Source organism: Lissotriton vulgaris, chromosome 5 (assembly GCF_964263255.1).
Source record: "Lissotriton vulgaris chromosome 5, aLisVul1.2, whole genome shotgun sequence".
NCBI classification, from domain to species: domain Eukaryota; kingdom Metazoa; phylum Chordata; class Amphibia; order Caudata; family Salamandridae; genus Lissotriton; species Lissotriton vulgaris.
This window is the reverse complement of record NC_141693.1, coordinates 798,283,013-798,300,090: the sequence shown is the minus strand read 5'-3', so window position 1 is coordinate 798,300,090 and position 17,078 is coordinate 798,283,013. Positions and strand designations below refer to the sequence as shown.

At 43.4% G+C, this 17,078-nt stretch overlaps 1 protein-coding gene across 2 annotated transcripts in view; it reads right to left on the bottom strand.

Annotated features, from left to right (window-relative positions):
• SAR1A (secretion associated Ras related GTPase 1A) overlaps nucleotides 1-16,346 on the bottom strand; it is a 212,798-nt gene extending 196,452 nt beyond the window's left edge. The window contains exon 1 of one of the 2 annotated variants that reach the window (XM_086922266.1): nucleotides 16,233-16,346. The gene's annotated coding sequence lies outside the window, so the exon portion shown is untranslated. The remainder of the gene's footprint in view (nucleotides 1-16,232) is intronic. The other variant, XM_086922265.1, reaches the window with a different exon arrangement.
• Between the last annotated feature and the right edge of the window lie 732 nt (nucleotides 16,347-17,078).

The window sequence follows — 17,078 nt, the reverse complement described above, 5'->3', positions numbered from 1 at the left end:
AAAACCTGACAATTGCCTCGATTGCCTCAATATAAAATAACTCGAGAAGACGAAGAGGCACTGATATGCATTGTTCACGATTTGAGTGGTGAAAGAAGTCCCTAACAATGTTTGTAATAGTCCTATCCTTCCTATCTTGAAGAAAGATACTGATACTAGAATCTACAGATTGATCATCGATTTGCGAGAGGTTAAAAAGATTGTAGTACCCGAATATCCAGTAGTTTCTGACATCACAACGCTTCTTACTATGGTTCTGCCCACTGCCAATACATTTAGTGTAATTGACTTGAAAAATGCTTTCTTTTCGATACCTATTCATCCTGACAGCCATTATTTGTTGAGCTTCATTTTGAATAATTGATCCTTCGGATTTTGTAGAGCTCCTCAGGGTATACAAAGAGTCCTAGCATTTATAGTCCGGCATTGAAATGACAACTTGATTCTTTCCATGTACCAAGAGGGGTGGCTCATACAATAGGTTGATGACATTTTGTTGGCTGCGGATAACCCTCAACAGCGTGGAGAAGGAACACTGTCCTTGCTTTCTTTTCTTGCATCTCACAATCACAAGGTATCTCTGAAGAAATTGCAATATTGTAGACAACAGGTTACCCATTTAGGTCACCTACAGTCTAAGGAGGGACGTGCACTCACAGCAGATCGCATACAAGCTATTTTAAACACGCCTGTGCCCTGCACTCAGAAGGAGGTTTGTGCGCTGATTGGTCTTACCTCTTTCTGTAGGCAATGGATTCCTAGTTTTTCACATATTGTTAAACCTTTGTTGGCTCTTTTGACTAAAGGCACTCCAACGTCCCTTCCATGGACTACTGAATGCCAGAATGCTTTCAACAGTTACATAAAGTGTTATATTCTGCGCCAGTGTTAGGGACTCCAGATTACACTAAGGCCTTCACACTCTATGTACATGAAAGGGATGGTTGTGCTCTCTCAGTTTTAGTGCAGACACATTATAAGCAGCACTCTTGTGCGTATTTTTCAGCTGTCCTTGATCCAATTGCTCTTGCGTTGCCTGGGCGTTTTCATTCTGTGGCAGCGGCAGCTGTGTATATACCACAGAGTGAGGGTATTGTTTTGTTACATAGATTGCTGGTGTTAGTACCCCATGCAGTTGATGCCCTTTTGAACCAAACGAAAACGCAGCATTTAATTAGTGCACGCTGGACGGGGTATGAATTGACACTACTGGCTCCTCATATCACTTTGAAAAGATGTTCGCCTCTTAATCCAGCTACACCTTATTGCCATTCCCAGCTACTACGTCTCAACCACAGGAACCTCATGATTGTATATTCCTTACTGGGGAACAGACAAAGGGTTGCATCGACCTGCAAGATACACCCCTTTCGAATGTAGATGGGGAATTATGGGTTGATAGGTCCTGTTTGAAGTTACCAGATGGCACGAAATCAGCTGCATATGCAATTACGACAATTCAGACGGTAGTTGAGATAGCTCGCATTCCACAGAGATCAGCTCAGGCAGCTGAGTTAATAGCATTAACGAGGGTGTGAACTTAGTACTGATTTGTCTGTTAACATCTACACAGATAGCCGATTTGCCTTTGGAGTGGCACACGATTTTGGACTACTCTGGAAGGAAAGAGGCTTCCTTACATCACATGGGACGCAAATAATGCATGGAGAATTAGTGCATAATCTCCTTACTGCCTTGACATACCCCAAGAAAATAGTGATTGTTAAATGTAGTGTGCACAAGAAAGTGACTGATAAGATAGGACAAGGCAATACCTTTGCAGATTACAAAGCTTGTGAAACAGCAATGCAGCAAAGCACTACATCCATGTATGTGGTGAAGTCACAGGCTGAGCGTTGGCATGATGTTAGACAAGAAGTATTGGACATCCAGCGATCTGCTTCTGCAGAGGAACTAGAACAATGGGCCAAGGAGGGAACATTAGATGATGAGGGCTGCTGGAGAAATAAGGACATGACTAGGTGGAAACTGCCTGCAGCCTATTTACAACCTACGATTCATATGGCACATGGGCCGGCACATGTTGGAGCATCCTCAATAACAAAGTTACTTACGCAAGTTTGGGATCATCCTAAAATTGCCAGCACAGCTAAAAAGATAGTTCAGTCCGGTTTGATTTCCCTCCAAAATAATCCTGGGAAAGGAACACGAACTCCCACAGGAGGGTCTGCTACACCAACTGCACCTTTTGAGGTTCTGCAAATAGATTACATCCAGCTAGAACGCTGTAATAACTATCCATTTACTGAAGGTATGTGCCTTCAGTAAATGGATAGAGGCATATCCTAAGAAAGATAATACAGCTCTTACTACAGCCGAGGCGCTTCTGAAGGAGTTATTTCCTCGATATGGTGTTTGCAGATTTTTGTGAAGTGACAATAGACCCCATTTTATTTGGCAAGTTGTTGAGTATGTTTTGAAGGGATTGGGGATTAAGCAGAAGTTTCATGCTGATTTCCATCCACAATCAGCAGGACTAGTGGAGCGATATAATGCTACACTCAAGCTAAAGTTATCAAAGATTCAGGTGTCCACATCTCTGAAATGGCCTGATGTATTACCTTTAGCGCTGCTTTCCATTAGATCAGTACCACTCACACACAATCTGGCCTCACACCGTATGAGATAGTGTTTGGAAGGCCATAAATATTTGGGGGACTCCTAAGCCACGCCCTATACATGATGTACCTTGTGTTTTGATGAGTGACAATTTGTCTCAGTTAACCGACAGCTTGCTTTCTATTCATCAAAAAGTTCAAGAAGCTCTTCCTGATAGATCCCAGGGTGATGGCCATGACCTACGACCTGTTGATCAGGTCATGGTAAAGGTTTTCCAGAGGTCGAATAGCCTGGAACCGAGGAGGCGCAGCCCAGAAACGGTCCTCCTCGCGCTAGAACTGTAGTCCAAGTCACCAACAAAAAGTCCTGGGTGCGTTCCACCCACTGCAAGAAAGTGCCGTCAACCCTAGTGGAGCCCGCTGCCCTCACCTCTTGGATACAGAGAAAGGCCAAGCTATATCCCCTGAAGGACCTGAGGAAGTCTTCCCGGACCACACGATCCCTGGTACATCCCAATATCAGCAGCGACCCGAGGGAAGCAGCATTTTTGAAAAAGACTGGTTGAACAACAGTCCTGGGTTAGTGAAAATGCTGAACTGGCGAGGGGGGGGGGTTGTTTAGTGACACCCATCTTGACCCTCAGTGAGGAAATCAACGGCTGCCCAGGACCTTGGAACTCCATCTTCTTTATTGATTTAACATCGAGACAAACATGCCTACGGAGAAAATATCGACCACTGTGAGAATCTGTGATAAGAAAACGATATTTATCGCTGGATTCACTTTTATCATGATCATTGTGGCAGTAATAGCTTGGGTTGTAGAGGAAGTGGCTCCTGTTCAACAAAAGCTGAATGCCACTACTCCAGCCCCCATTGAGCACTATTATTTCTCCCTTCCATATCATGAGCAGCAACATAGAATGTCCTACCTCAACAATACGTCCATTTAGATGTTGTACCACAACCACAATGCTACAAATATCACCAACTGTTGGGTTGTGGAATGATGCCAGCTCATCAGAAGAAGGGAGGAACACCTTTTATTCCCCTCCCATTCTTTCACAATGGTTGTTGTAAGGCTTGGTTCGCATTCCTGTGGGCTTCTGAAGTCGCTAATATCACCTATGCTGATATAGGGAGACTGAATTTTCAGCTAAATAAAGTGTGCTGTCCTGACGAGGAAGGAGATCCACAGGCTAAAGGGACTGTTTGGGAAATGGAGGAGTACCGATGAGGGAACTCCTCTATGCATTATGCTTTCCCAAACACTCAAACATCTAAGGGTAATGGACCTCCTGTTATAGCTGTTACTAGAGTCTGAGCAGATTTATGTCCTCGCAGTATCGGAAGAATTCCTGTGGGAAAGAGTGACTGTACTCTAGTTTTGAATATATTACTGGGGTCAATACCAGTAGCTTTATGTCCTCGCACAATACTTACTTCATCTGCGGAAATAAAGGATACTACCATCTGCTCATTGGATGGTCTGGAATTTGTTATGTGTCCTTTTGTTGCCACCTGTGTTCTTGGCTCCTGCATTGTATCACAAGGACTATAAGTTGTTTAATGACATTTCTAAAAATCGATACAAGAGGACAATAAATCATGATGAGGTGATCAAACTGACACTGCACTGCAGCAATGTGGGATTATTATTCTTTGTTGGTGCCGCTCTAAACAGCAGGAAAATCAGACGTTTAACACGTGTTGTAGAAGCTGTAACCAACCAGGCAGCTATGGCACTTCGAAACATCACAGAAGAACTGCAAATAGCAAGGATTGTGGCGCTCCAAAATCGAATGGTCCTTGATGTTGTCTTGGCTGATCGAGGTGGTGCATGTCACATCATCGGGAGCAGTTGTTGCATTTATATCCCTGATCTTGCCCCGTCTGTTTTCAGTGCAATTTCTAAACTGCAGAAAATTGCTGCTGAGATCCACCCTGACACTGGAACATGGACTTTATCCAGCTGGCTATGGTCATTGTTTACAACTTGGGGCTGGAAGCTCTTAACAGAGTAGTGTATCATTTGTACAGTTCTACTATTATGTTGCTTATGTCTACAATGTGGTCCAATGCTTTGCTCCCTTTGTATTACTGCCTGTATACCTACTAAAAGCAACACGAAACCTGTAAATGTTCAATATGTACTGGATCAGGAAGTTAACAATCTTATGCTCATTGATGTACAAGACGTATCCCCCGCTCCTTCTTAATTATAAATGTCTTCAGCTAATGCTAAAAGGGTCGTCTGTAGAAATTTGCAGTGACCGCCGTTAGCATGAGCTGAAGTCATTTTGTTTGTGGCAGCCATTTTAGTTAGCCATGTGCCCGCCACATGCTTTTCCGTCTTCCTTGTTGTCTGCCCTGGTATTCTGCTGGAGTCATCAACTATAATTAACTGTTACAGCACTGAGCTAGAGCCTTGCGCATGCTCAGAAAGATTTGTAGTTGTTAGTATACACCTTTTATAATCGTAACTATCAGGCTATTTTAGCTAATGTCAGCAGTTGTGTAGCACCTCCCACCTTGTTGACCAAGCAATTCTCTCTGTGTCCATATATGTACAAATGACTATTTGTGTGAACACTTGTACGGCTCCTTTTGAGCTTCCATGCCTACTCTGCAAATAGTTTGGTATAAAGGCGTCAGAGTTTCTGTACTCAGTGTGCTGCCTCTTACATTGCCTGAGGGTTGTGTATAGACTTAGTTCCACCTCATGAGGTTTAATAAACTCTTTGTTTAATATTACAGCTTCCGTGCCAATTTCTACTTTGTAAGTCTAAAGGACTAGTGCAATAAGAAGGGCAAACCCCTGCACCAGTGGGCTTACTAAGGCCTACCCTACAAGAGCATTGCAATAGTCAACCTTCGAGAGTACTAAGGCTGATGCTGCTGTTTTTTTGAAAATCAGGAGGGATAAAAGGAAATATCTTCCTAAGACGTTTTAAAGTATAAAAGGATGCAGAGGTGACAGAGCTGACATGTCCCTCAAAAGATAAGATCACAATCACAAACTACTCTATGGTTTTTTACTTTGTCAACTAGAGTGGGTAGAGAGCCTAAATTCCTGCAGCCACTCTAACTCGACGCTGTCAAAACTGAATTCCTATTAATTTCTCCCTCCACAATCGACCTATGGATGGAGCCTCTAACTGCCCTCAACTGGTTACCTCTCATCATAGATTCGGGAAGATCTTTGGGACTTACACTCAAAGCCTGAACAAGCAGTATCACATCAGTCCTGCCAACAGAGGGGCAGATTTTCAGATGAGCAGTTTAAGGAAATTAAAACCCTTCCTCTCCCAGGACGACCTTAAATCTGTTAAACTCTAGTCATTCATATGCTGGATTACGGAAATGTCACACTATGTGGCCTGCCTAGGTGCAAGTTGCCCCCCTTAAAGGCCTCTCATAAAGCTGCTGCCAGACTCATCACCGAAACAAAAAGAAACATGCACATCTCTCCAGTGAGTTAAATATCTTGTTACCAATCAAGTCATCAGTCGTTTTCATCTTATTGGTTCGTGCTTCAACAAACCCCTGTTCCTGTGCTCAATGCTAGAGAAGTTCTCCATAAGGGAGAGCCCTGCCTATGACAGGCCCACTCTTGGCCCAATCTTCACTTGGGCCATGTACGTCCAGAGAACAAGTGCACGTTGTAGCATTTGGGAAAACAAGTCCGACCTCATGCTATGCAGGACATTCTTGTCAATGAAGCTCTGCTTTGCGGTAGACCCCCTCCAGAATCCTCGCTCCTGCAATGCATCCCTTTGTAGCTTAGTTCCTATTCAAGGATGCCACTACATAGGTTTCCTCTTCCACTTAATACATTATCTTCACTCATTGTCCTCACTTAAGAAAAATCCTGTGGATGTTGCCTTCTGCTACCCAAAAGACCGTCGTCAGTGCCCTTATAACTTCTCGGCTTGACTACGGCAACATCCTGTACCTTGGTTCTAATCAGGCTGTAATCAGGCGACTGCAAATGGTACAAAATTCAGCCGCCAGACTACTATGCAAAATCCCCAAAACCTCCAGCGTATCTAAACACCTGAAGGACCTGCATTGGCTCAGGGTTGAGAACCGGATCAGGTTTAAAGCCCTGAGCTATATGTTCAGGATTAAAGCCGGCACGGCGCCAAAATATCTTCAAGCATTGGCCCGCCCTTATCTTCCCAAACGAAATCTGCGTTCACTTTCAGCAGCAAATGTCTGTGTACCTAGGTTTAAGCTAGCAAGAATGGGTGGGAGGTCCTTCTCACACCTAGGACCCACCCTCTGGAATGCACTCCCTCCCCACATCCACAAGGAGGAGAACTACGCCACATTCAGGAGAAATATAAAGACCTGGTTGTTTGAGAAATAAATCCTGCTTGCTTCGTTTTATTACACCTATCTTGTACTGTGTCTCGGCACCGGGAAACCCTTTTTGGGTAGCTGCGCGCCTTATAAGTGTATAAAATAAAATAAAAATCACTGACTAAATAATCGCTGTATAGCAGGATTTAGAGGTGTGTTCCTGCTCCAACCTGGGTTCATTGCATAGGTTTAAAGAACATTATTACTGGAAAGGTCAGTAAACCGATTCAATCCATCCATTGCCCAAGCCTGATGGATCAAACCATAATCCCAATTTGGTCTTCAGATTTAACATGACTGCCCCAAACTCTTACTGCCCATTGTGTTTTGCAGACAAGATGAAGTTATGTTTCTTGGCATTTGAGCACTACTGCAAAATATACTCAAAGCATGCATGCACTACCAGCAATCCCTGCTATGCACTGCTTTTCACAACAGGAATTCACAGCAAGGCTGAGCACTATGCCCCCACCCCCCCTAAATGCACCCAACTAAAGCAGGAACACAGCGAGGGTTGACCAACTGCCTAATGTGGTACCTCTTGAATGGCCAACTCCCTTCTAGGCACACAGTTAGCAACTTCTGTTCTTATCCATCAAACAATATCAAATTTAATAGCAAAGCTGAATCTCCAGTTTAAAATGTGCTCTTTACCTGGAGGCCCTGAGCAAAAGTCAACAACAGTAAGCTAAACATTCTAAATGTCTGCCAAAATCTCTGGGATTTGTCGAATAGAAAATCAAATAGAAAATCAAACAAGCATTGGCAAATGCAATAGGGTTCCCTTACGTGAAACTATAAAAGTGTTATGACTTGTTTATTGTCGGTAATATAGCTCCTGTACCTTTGGGTTATGTTAGCGCTATATAAAAGTGCCCCGAACATTAAATAAAAAAAAATGTTACATAGCGCAGTAACATGTTCATTAAATTATTTTTTATTCCACTGTGAAATCTGGCATCCTTCAGGGGCCTTGTGTGGTATGGAGAAGAACAAAGTCAAACACTCAGGGGTCTGAGGCATACTCAGTGTTAAGGCAAACTCTCAACAGACATGGTGCTCTTGGCTAGCATAATGGAAGAAGGAGCTTTTCTTTATGTGCTTCTTATATTTCAGGGAGGCCGAGTTTAAACATCAGCAAACATTCAACTGACACCAATGTGGGGTAAAAATCATACAAGAGTGCAGACTAAGACACATGCATAAGCCACCATGGGCAATCCAGCGAAACATGCGAATTTAAAACATGCACGCGACAGTGCATGCTAAATTAGTAAAATGTATAGTGCTAAGCGTGATGATAATGTGCCGGAAATGGAAAAAACGGAGAAATAGAAAAGCAAAGTGCCACCAATGTACTAGCCGCGTATGTATGTCAGATTGAGAGCCCCATAGCCATTAAACTGCCAATCCAGTAAGGCTGCAACACTGGCACTGGAGTGACCTGCGTCAGTGCTGACATGTACAAAATAACATACTACAAGTCCAAACATGCAACAGTAGCGGCTTAAACAAGCATTTGCAATGCAATAAGTCTCGCAATTACGATATTTTGAGCTATTGGCATTGTGAATGACAATGCCTTTTATTTATATGTTTAAAAAACAACACAAATAAAAGGCGTTATTTAGAATACCAATAGGTTAAAGTTTATATCCCCATGCCCCTCCCCGCTCAGACCCATGGCCTCAGAGAGCCAAAGGGGGAAGGGAGTCCCCCGAGCTGGCCTTATTTTAATGCTTAACCTTCTCATTACGGTGGCTACACACCATACTCCCCTCTCAAGTAACACAGGCAAGACATAGATTGTGTGCAAGAATAACAAGCAAAGCTCGCTCGAAGACACGCACACCGCTCGAGCGGGGCATGGGGTGGAAACCAAGGAGAAAACTGGGCCAGAAGCCCTGCAGCACAACCACACTGTAGAAAAGACATGGCTGCTTCCTAACACAACTTCACTCGTAACAAAGTATATGCAGGTCTTTCTAAAAAAAATAAGAAGAAACCTCGCCAAATACTAAGGCTATCTTGTTTTTCACCACTTCCAGTCTCCTTTTTTCGCTCATTCTCATCCCAATTATTTTCACCTTTCAGCATCTCTTTTGCTGAGGGTCAAAGTCTGATGGCGAAACTAACTCTTGGGCAATTATCGGCACACAAGAAGCACTGGTCAAGTCACAAGCCAACACCGAACATCAATTACTAAAAACTGAGTCGTAACAGCACACAGACTCAAACTAATCCATGTCACTAATCCGGAAATGGAAATTAATGTTGCGGTTCAGTACACTGATGGAGCAACTGGACCCTGAGAAACTCTTGAGGACCTGGCTTTTTCACTCTATCGCTTCCTGATTCTTCTCCTTACTCTATTCTTTTGGGCAAACTCCGATAACAATCTACTAGGCAGAGGAGTAAAATTTGATTCAATGAGGACTGCCGGATCTCATTGGGCAGAGTCCACAGAAGGGAAGCTGTGGTTGTGTACTTCGTTCTAGGTGAAGTAGTACCAACTGAGGGGAAACACTTAAGTCTGAGAATTAAAAACAGCTGGAGTGAGCGGGAGATGACACTTATTGTATGTATGCACACATAGTGGACATGTGCACACATGATGGAAAGCGTCGGGTGGAGGTCTTCACTGTTAATCTTTCCATGTTGGACCTGTGCAGAGGGTAGGTTTTGTGTGCAGGCTACCGCTCTGTATGCACAAGTGCAGGGCAGTATACAAGGTCAGGATGACGGTTTGTGGAAAGTATTACAACCTGTTTTACTGCATGGTTACCTGTTTTAAAACATGGTTTTAACTGCCCAGCATTGACAGCTGTGGTATTGTTGAGGTGACTACTGTCAAGCCCTCACCTACTTTGAAGAACCAGTTGCAGGCGTCTCTTGTTAGAATGTTATTATGCACATATACACACCGTGTGCACAATACTTGAAGAGTGCAGGGAGTGACTGGAGTGATGTATGCTGCTGGAGTTGGTGTCCCTTTGCAGGAGGTTAGTGTGTACCACGGCATGCCACATGTGCACATGCCGCGAGCAGCCCCTAACCGAGCTCGCTGGACTTGTGGCAGGGGTGCAGAGGGCGGCTGAGGTAGTGCATGCCGCTGGTATTAGTGCCCCCGTGTGCAGGAGGAGAGTGTGGTGCACACGCCGCACACAGCCCCTTACCTAGCTCGCCGAGCCGGCTGATGTGGTGCGGGTTGCAGCACACCAGCTTAGGGTCAGCCTTGCCGTGGCTCTCGCAGCTGCTTCAAGCTTGCAGGAATGCGTGAGGTCGGGCCATTGGAAGAGGCGGCAGAATAGGAGCGGCAGGGCCTCGGTGGACAGCAGAAGGCAAATGGTCCGGGCGCCCCCCACCCTTCCCAGGGACTCCACGGCCTGCAGCAGGGCCTCCAGCTGCCGCTCCTTCAGCACAGAGTGCCCAGCGCCTTCAGTTCCAATTCCGGGGGCCAGGTGCGGCAGATCTTGGCCGCCTTGCCCATGCAGCAGCCCCCGGTGCTGGTTCCCGCCGGGGTGCATGTTCCGGGCCTTGGGCTCTGCGCCCTTCCTGCAGCCGGCACCCCATAGCATGCGCAAAAGGCATCCGCTTGTCTATATTTGCATCGAGCTTTCACTAACAATAGCTACTGCCCCACAGCACTCGCAGGGTTGGCCGGCAGCAATTGTTAAAGTGAAAGCGCAATACAAATATAAACATGCGGCCGCCCTTGCAAAAGCCGAATGAAAAATAAATAAATAAATAAATAAATAAAGAGTGCTTACCGACTAATGAAGGAGACAGTAACGCCGCAAGTAAAAGATCCAGTCCTGTTGGGCGGTCACAAGGCGGGACTAAGAAGCCTCATTATCAATCGGAAGCCAGCGTTTACCATGGACAATGACACCAACCAATGAAAAATATGGACGGGGCTTCCACACCACTTCTAAAACATACCCTACTACAGCATGCCTTGCAGAGCGAGCAGCACATGCGCTGCAACGCTAGGCGCAACTTAAAACCGGCCATACTCATGTAATGAGCAATGATGCAAGAAATAATACAGTGAAGAAACAATGTGATACTCACTAGAAAGTAATAAATAAACATCAGAGATATGAATAATAAACCGGCAGACCTGAATGCAGAGTGTAACCAAGCAAAAAATGTGAAATACCTTTGCTGCTGACAGGGCAGGGTGGAAAATAAACACAGCCAATTTAGCCCAATACACATTGATACCCCCAAGGAACCAACAATAACCTTAAGTGATACCTGGCAACAACAAACAAATGAACTCTGTAAAACATATGTATGACCACGAGTTCAAGTAACTTTAAACACTGGTAAGGAAGATTTATAGCAATTACCTTTAATGTTCAATTCACTGCTAAACAAGTGCTGCCAAAGAGGTGAGCAAATGTGTGTACTTGACGTTAACGTATTTACGCTGCTGGTGCATGATGGAAGATGAAACTAGACAGACTCTATATGGGCAAACCATGGTCAAGAAAACTGATCGGAAAATACGTGCCCCGGTGTTTACGAATGTGTTATTAACACTGAAAGATGTCCGGTACAACGTCAGAAAACCCCACCATTAGAGCTGATTAATGGTGAACAGTAACACTATGTCGCCACAAATGAAAACAGCTGCATACCATAGTGATTTGGAGTGAAATGATAACCCAATACTACAACCAAGATACTTGTGTACAAAATCACTCATATTAATGTTGTATAACACTGTAAAACATATTGGAATTCAGTAAGGCTACAATGGATAAAGTGTTACAGTATACATGGCGTGAACATGCTTTTTTGAGAAAGGTAACAGGTGCAAATCATTCTGTTTTTATAAACTCAATACTAAGGTTAGAATACGAGAAACAATTTATATGAATATGCTCCATGTGCGTTCTGAAGCTCAAAGCAAGACAGAGAGATGGACAATCAGAGGAGCAGAGCAATAACAGAAGGAGAGTAAGAAATCAGAAGATACTGAGAGGGAACAAAGGAGAGACAGCAAACAAAATATGCATAGCAAGAGAATGGACATAACTGCCTCACACTCCGCCTGAACTTCTACCACAGCACTGAATCTGTCAAGTGAGCTCTAGTGAAATTTAAGAAGTCTTCTAAAACCACCCTGCGATATGAACGTGTGCTAAAAAACAGCACTATGCAGAGAATGGGAAAAAAAACTGCAAAAATGACTGAAACAATAAACTCTTGGAAATAAAAATAAAACAAGAGTACTGAAACTAGACGTGAAGGGGCAGTACAGAGGATGTGGCATAACATGTATCTAGAGAGAGGGTACCCCACTATCTCCAGGGAACAGGGTACAGAGACAATAAGTCAAAAGGAAATCCCTAGGGTACAGAGACAATAAGTCAAAAGGAAATCCCTAGGGTACAGAGACAATGGCTGAGAGTGTTGGAACGAGGCAAAGACGCGGCTCCAGGAAATACGAGAACATATCCAGTTCTCTCAAGGAGATCCCAAATCCTATGCCCGTTCGAGGAGAGTTTTATAAAACTTTAAGATATTCAGCCAAACAGCATAAAAGATTGGAAAAACAAGAAAAGATAACCTAATACAAGGAGCTCTTCTTAAAAAAGAGAGGACTATGAGGAGTAATCCTGAAGAAATTTACTGAACACCATAGATGTACTAATCTGGATCTTCCCTCATATAGAAGGGAGAGGGTGCAAGTCACCACTTATTGAAGCGAGAAACCCCGATCAAAAGTCCTGAAGAAGGTGCCACAGTATCACTTGTTCTGCACCGAAACGCGTTGACGCATTTTTGTCCACACAGAATCCAATCAGGGCCCAGTAAACAACTGATGTACATGTACTACTGTTACTGTTGTTTATATTGATAAAAAAACTGTAGGCCTTTGGATCCAGAGACAAATAGTGGCAAAGAGACCAAGTAGCCACATTTAAACTAGGGGTTGTTTATTAATAGGTTCTTGTTTATCGCTTTTATGTATGAGTTGTTGAGATGTCCTATGTGTTTTCCTCTGCTTTTAATTCTAAATTTTGAGTTGTATATTGTGATGAAATATTGTGATTAATTGTTTTTTACTTTCAAAGAATATCTCTTTGAAATTTTAAATTGTGATGTCCAAGCGCTTATGTTTTTTATGTTTATGGTTTTATTAAAAATAGATTGTAAACGATTCAATTTGGTTGTGGAAATTAATATGTATTCTCTATAGTATAGAAACTAGCTTTCCCTGTTTAAGTCTGTATGTGTATCCACAGTAGGTACGAAAGTATAACTAGTGCTCCCCAGGGATTTCCTTTTGACTTGATGTGGCATAACAGCCATAACTGCCGATCCTGGAGCAGGAGTTCCGGGATCAAGTATCTGCATCAACTCAACATTAAAATTAGTAATTTATTAACTCCCTGATTTTTTTTTAAAGTAAAATAGTTCAAAAATAAAAGGAGGTCCTTTTAAGTATTTTCTACTTCACTCCATAACTATCTTTTCCGGTGTTTCAGTACAATGTATAATAGAAGCGAAGTGACAGGACAGGGAAAGTGGCATAACTGCCATCTTTGCAGCTGGGTTTGAGGCTCAGCATTGGCTCAACATCCTATACAAGCACGCTTGAAATGTTGTGCTAACACAAACAGATTAAATCAAAGACATTCGGGTGGCTTCAAATGTGTGCAGGCAGAGATTAGCTAAAGTAAACAATAACACTGTGCAGACGAAACCGGATAAAAGTTCCACCCACCAACGTGGATGAAAAGGTGTACTTGGGCCACGGTATACTGATAAAATTAACGCACAAGCAACAACATGAAACAGCATACTACAACCTGTAGAAATAAAGTAAAAGTAAGTGCCAAGCACACGAACCAATGAAAAGTAAGGGCGGAATATAATACCTTTTTAAGATTCATATTAAATACAATAAATTTCACAAGCGCTGTCTGTGCAGGTGAAACCTAAAAAGGAGAGGGAAATTCCTAAGGGAGCTACCTTGACAGCCCCCAGATCTGCACAAAAATATAAAAACATACCTTATTGAATGATTCAAATGAGTGCCAAATATACTGCAGATTCGTCAAACAGCACTAAACGTTTTGATAACAACAAAATAGCATTGCGTATGAAAAGCGCATCCGAGCCATTACTACATTCCCTGTCTCCAACTGTTAAATTATATAGGTCCTGCTAGTGAAAATAAATGTGACCAAATAGAACGATTTTTAGACAAACTACTAATAAAGGCATCTTGACACATATACTGCTCTAATACAATACTGGTCGCATTTCCAGGTCATAAGAAAAAAACATTACTGCGATGGGCGCGCTGCTTCTCACATACTGTGTTTTGTAATGATAAGGATACATACATTTTTTCCACAGACAAAAACGCAGGTTAACATGATATATTTCAGGCATTATTAATAAGTAACAAAACAGAGAAAAAAAAGACATTAAATGATATGCAGAACTTAAATTTCCACAACCACTACACACACTACTTATATGCCCACAGCTGTCCCATCAACAGGCAGGCACATGACATTAATACACTTCCATGATCAGCATTAACAAGCCCAATTAACCTTAAAATATAGCCAAAGCAGTCAGACGTTTTTGTGTGTCCAACAATAAGGAAAGCAAGCTCAATCTGACTCACAAAAGAACCAAGCAATAAAAGCAATGAGAAAACAATATAAACTAAATATCACCGAAGTAAAAGGTGATTACTCGAGATCTCTAACGGACGCTTCTGGTAACCATCCAAGGAAATACTGCCGTAGTTCAAGTCTCTGTCTCTAGCCCCACCACAAGTTGCCCCCGATATGGAAAAGGACCAAAAAATTAACGTATGACCCAATGTGATGTAAGATGATAGTTAAACACTTTATCCCTTGATATTCCCTAAAACAAAATAATTGATTAAAGTGAAGTCGGCGGGTGACAGCGCCATTCGCATCCACTTTAACCGGCAGGTGACATGCCCGCTCCCCTAAATTTAAAGTGGAAGGGGGACATCCCCGTTCCCCTCGATATAGAGCCGAAAGGTGGCATCCCCGTTCCCCTCAAGGGACAGACACAGGGTGACAGCCCAATACCTCCCGCTTAAGGTAGAGCTGACAAACCTACTCCATCCAAGATCGAGCCAGCAAATGACAAACATGTTTTTGTTACCCTTACGGCAGAGCTGGGAAGTGGCCATCACCCCACTCAATCTCGTGCGCTCCATCATAAAAGCGCCAGGGATTGCAAGTGATAAATGCTTTAGACAGAGCTTATCGTGAAAAACAAAAGGTGGCAGGTGAGCCCCAGCGTATCTCTCCTCCCAGACACTATTCCAGGTGAGCAAATTCCGGAACGAGTAATCCAAATACAATGATTCTTTATTGGCATAGCTAGACGTACACATTTTGCCACGAGTTAGTAGCTACTAAAACGTCTTTATGTTTGAAATAACATTTATAAATTTAAAGAAATAAAAGAAGTTTGAATTAGAGAATAAGAGAGCTAGTGCTCCTATTGTTTAGCAGCGTTATACAATATTTTTGGTTGGGAATAAGTAGCATCGCCAGCTAACAGGTTACTGACTGAACCCCAACCCCTACATCATCCCACCTCAAGGTGTAGAGTAAGCAAGTACGTACGCATCTACTTCTGTTCATCAAGAGCCGGTGTGAGTACGTGCATGCAGAGTTAACAGATCAGATACCTGGCTAGTGGGATCCAATAGGAAAACTACAAGGGATGACCACGTCTCCTCCTACCAGCGAAGGGAAGGCTAGAAGGTCTACGCTGCTCCCCAAACTAAGGAAGTATGTGCACCACGTCTATAACCGACTGCAGAGACCACTCCGTCGTAGCTAGAAGGACTGCTACAATACAAGATCCCTGCCCACCAGAAGTAGGTGACATTAAAAGACGCCCCTGTCCTTCGAATACACACACTCAACCTCACATCCTCCCAAGCTGAGCTGGCGGGTAAGCACTGCCCAGGCAGAGCAAGCTGCAGTCTCCCACCGCACTGGTGAGGTCAGGGCGAGACCACAGACTCAGATAGCTGGCGTCAGGTGAGACATCCCTAGCTCAGTTCATCCCAACCCCGGCGAAAGACGACTAATCTTGTGACACCAACAGATTTGAGAAACAACGGGGACCTTGCGAGACTGACTACCAGTGAGCGAAGAAAGTCGGGGTTCCCCAGTGGGGTACATTACACTTATCCGCCCTTAGGCCCCCTCCGGGTGGGAAGCTGGATACGACAGTGGACAGATTCCCTTTCTGTCTGTTCACCTGTATTTTCAGTCACCAGTATAGCCCTGCACAACAGGCCTCACCTCTCCCGGTTGGCTTCTCCTCCGGGCAGTGGCGGCTCCAATCCCGGGGCCTTCGACGCTCGAGCAACACAGAGGCAGGCACAGGAAATACGTAACGGCAAAAAGAAAAGGGAGGGGGAGGGAAGCAAATCTGACAGCCAGGCACTTTACAAAATAAAAAAAGGACTAACGCTATCAAGCCGCCGGAAATCAACTGCGCGCCATCTTGAAATGTTACACACCCAACAATATCAAGGGGAATGTAAACAGTATTACCTGTTTAGAATATATGTAAATAGATTATTTAGCAGTTGACGCGTTAAAAATAGCGGATTTTTGCATTTATACATATATATTTAACTAAGAATAATGCATTCTTTTATATACATGAAATGTACGGCTGGTGTGTAAAATATTCTGTAACAATATTCTCACTCACTACGCTTTAGTACTTTGTATTTCGTATGTTTGCTGAACTAAGAGGTGTTACTGAGTAATTCTTGTTGTTATGAAGCAGGGTCGTGCTCCTGCATTTCCTAGAGATCCGCCACGTATTTCTTTATCTTACGCAGGGCTGGGTCAGGCGTCGTGGCAGCTTCGGTCTCGTCCAATGTTCACCTCACAACATTGTTTGTTAAAGAGGGGCAGGTTAATTTTGTAATTTCTTCTTATTTATGCCTTCTTATATTGCGAGTACTTTAGTCAGAGGTGCCAGAGTGCTTTACAATAGAGCGAAGGACATTACATAAGAGATTCAGAGTAACATGGTAGCAGGTGACATACGTATATCTACTACGGTCACTCATGGTGGGAGTTACATATG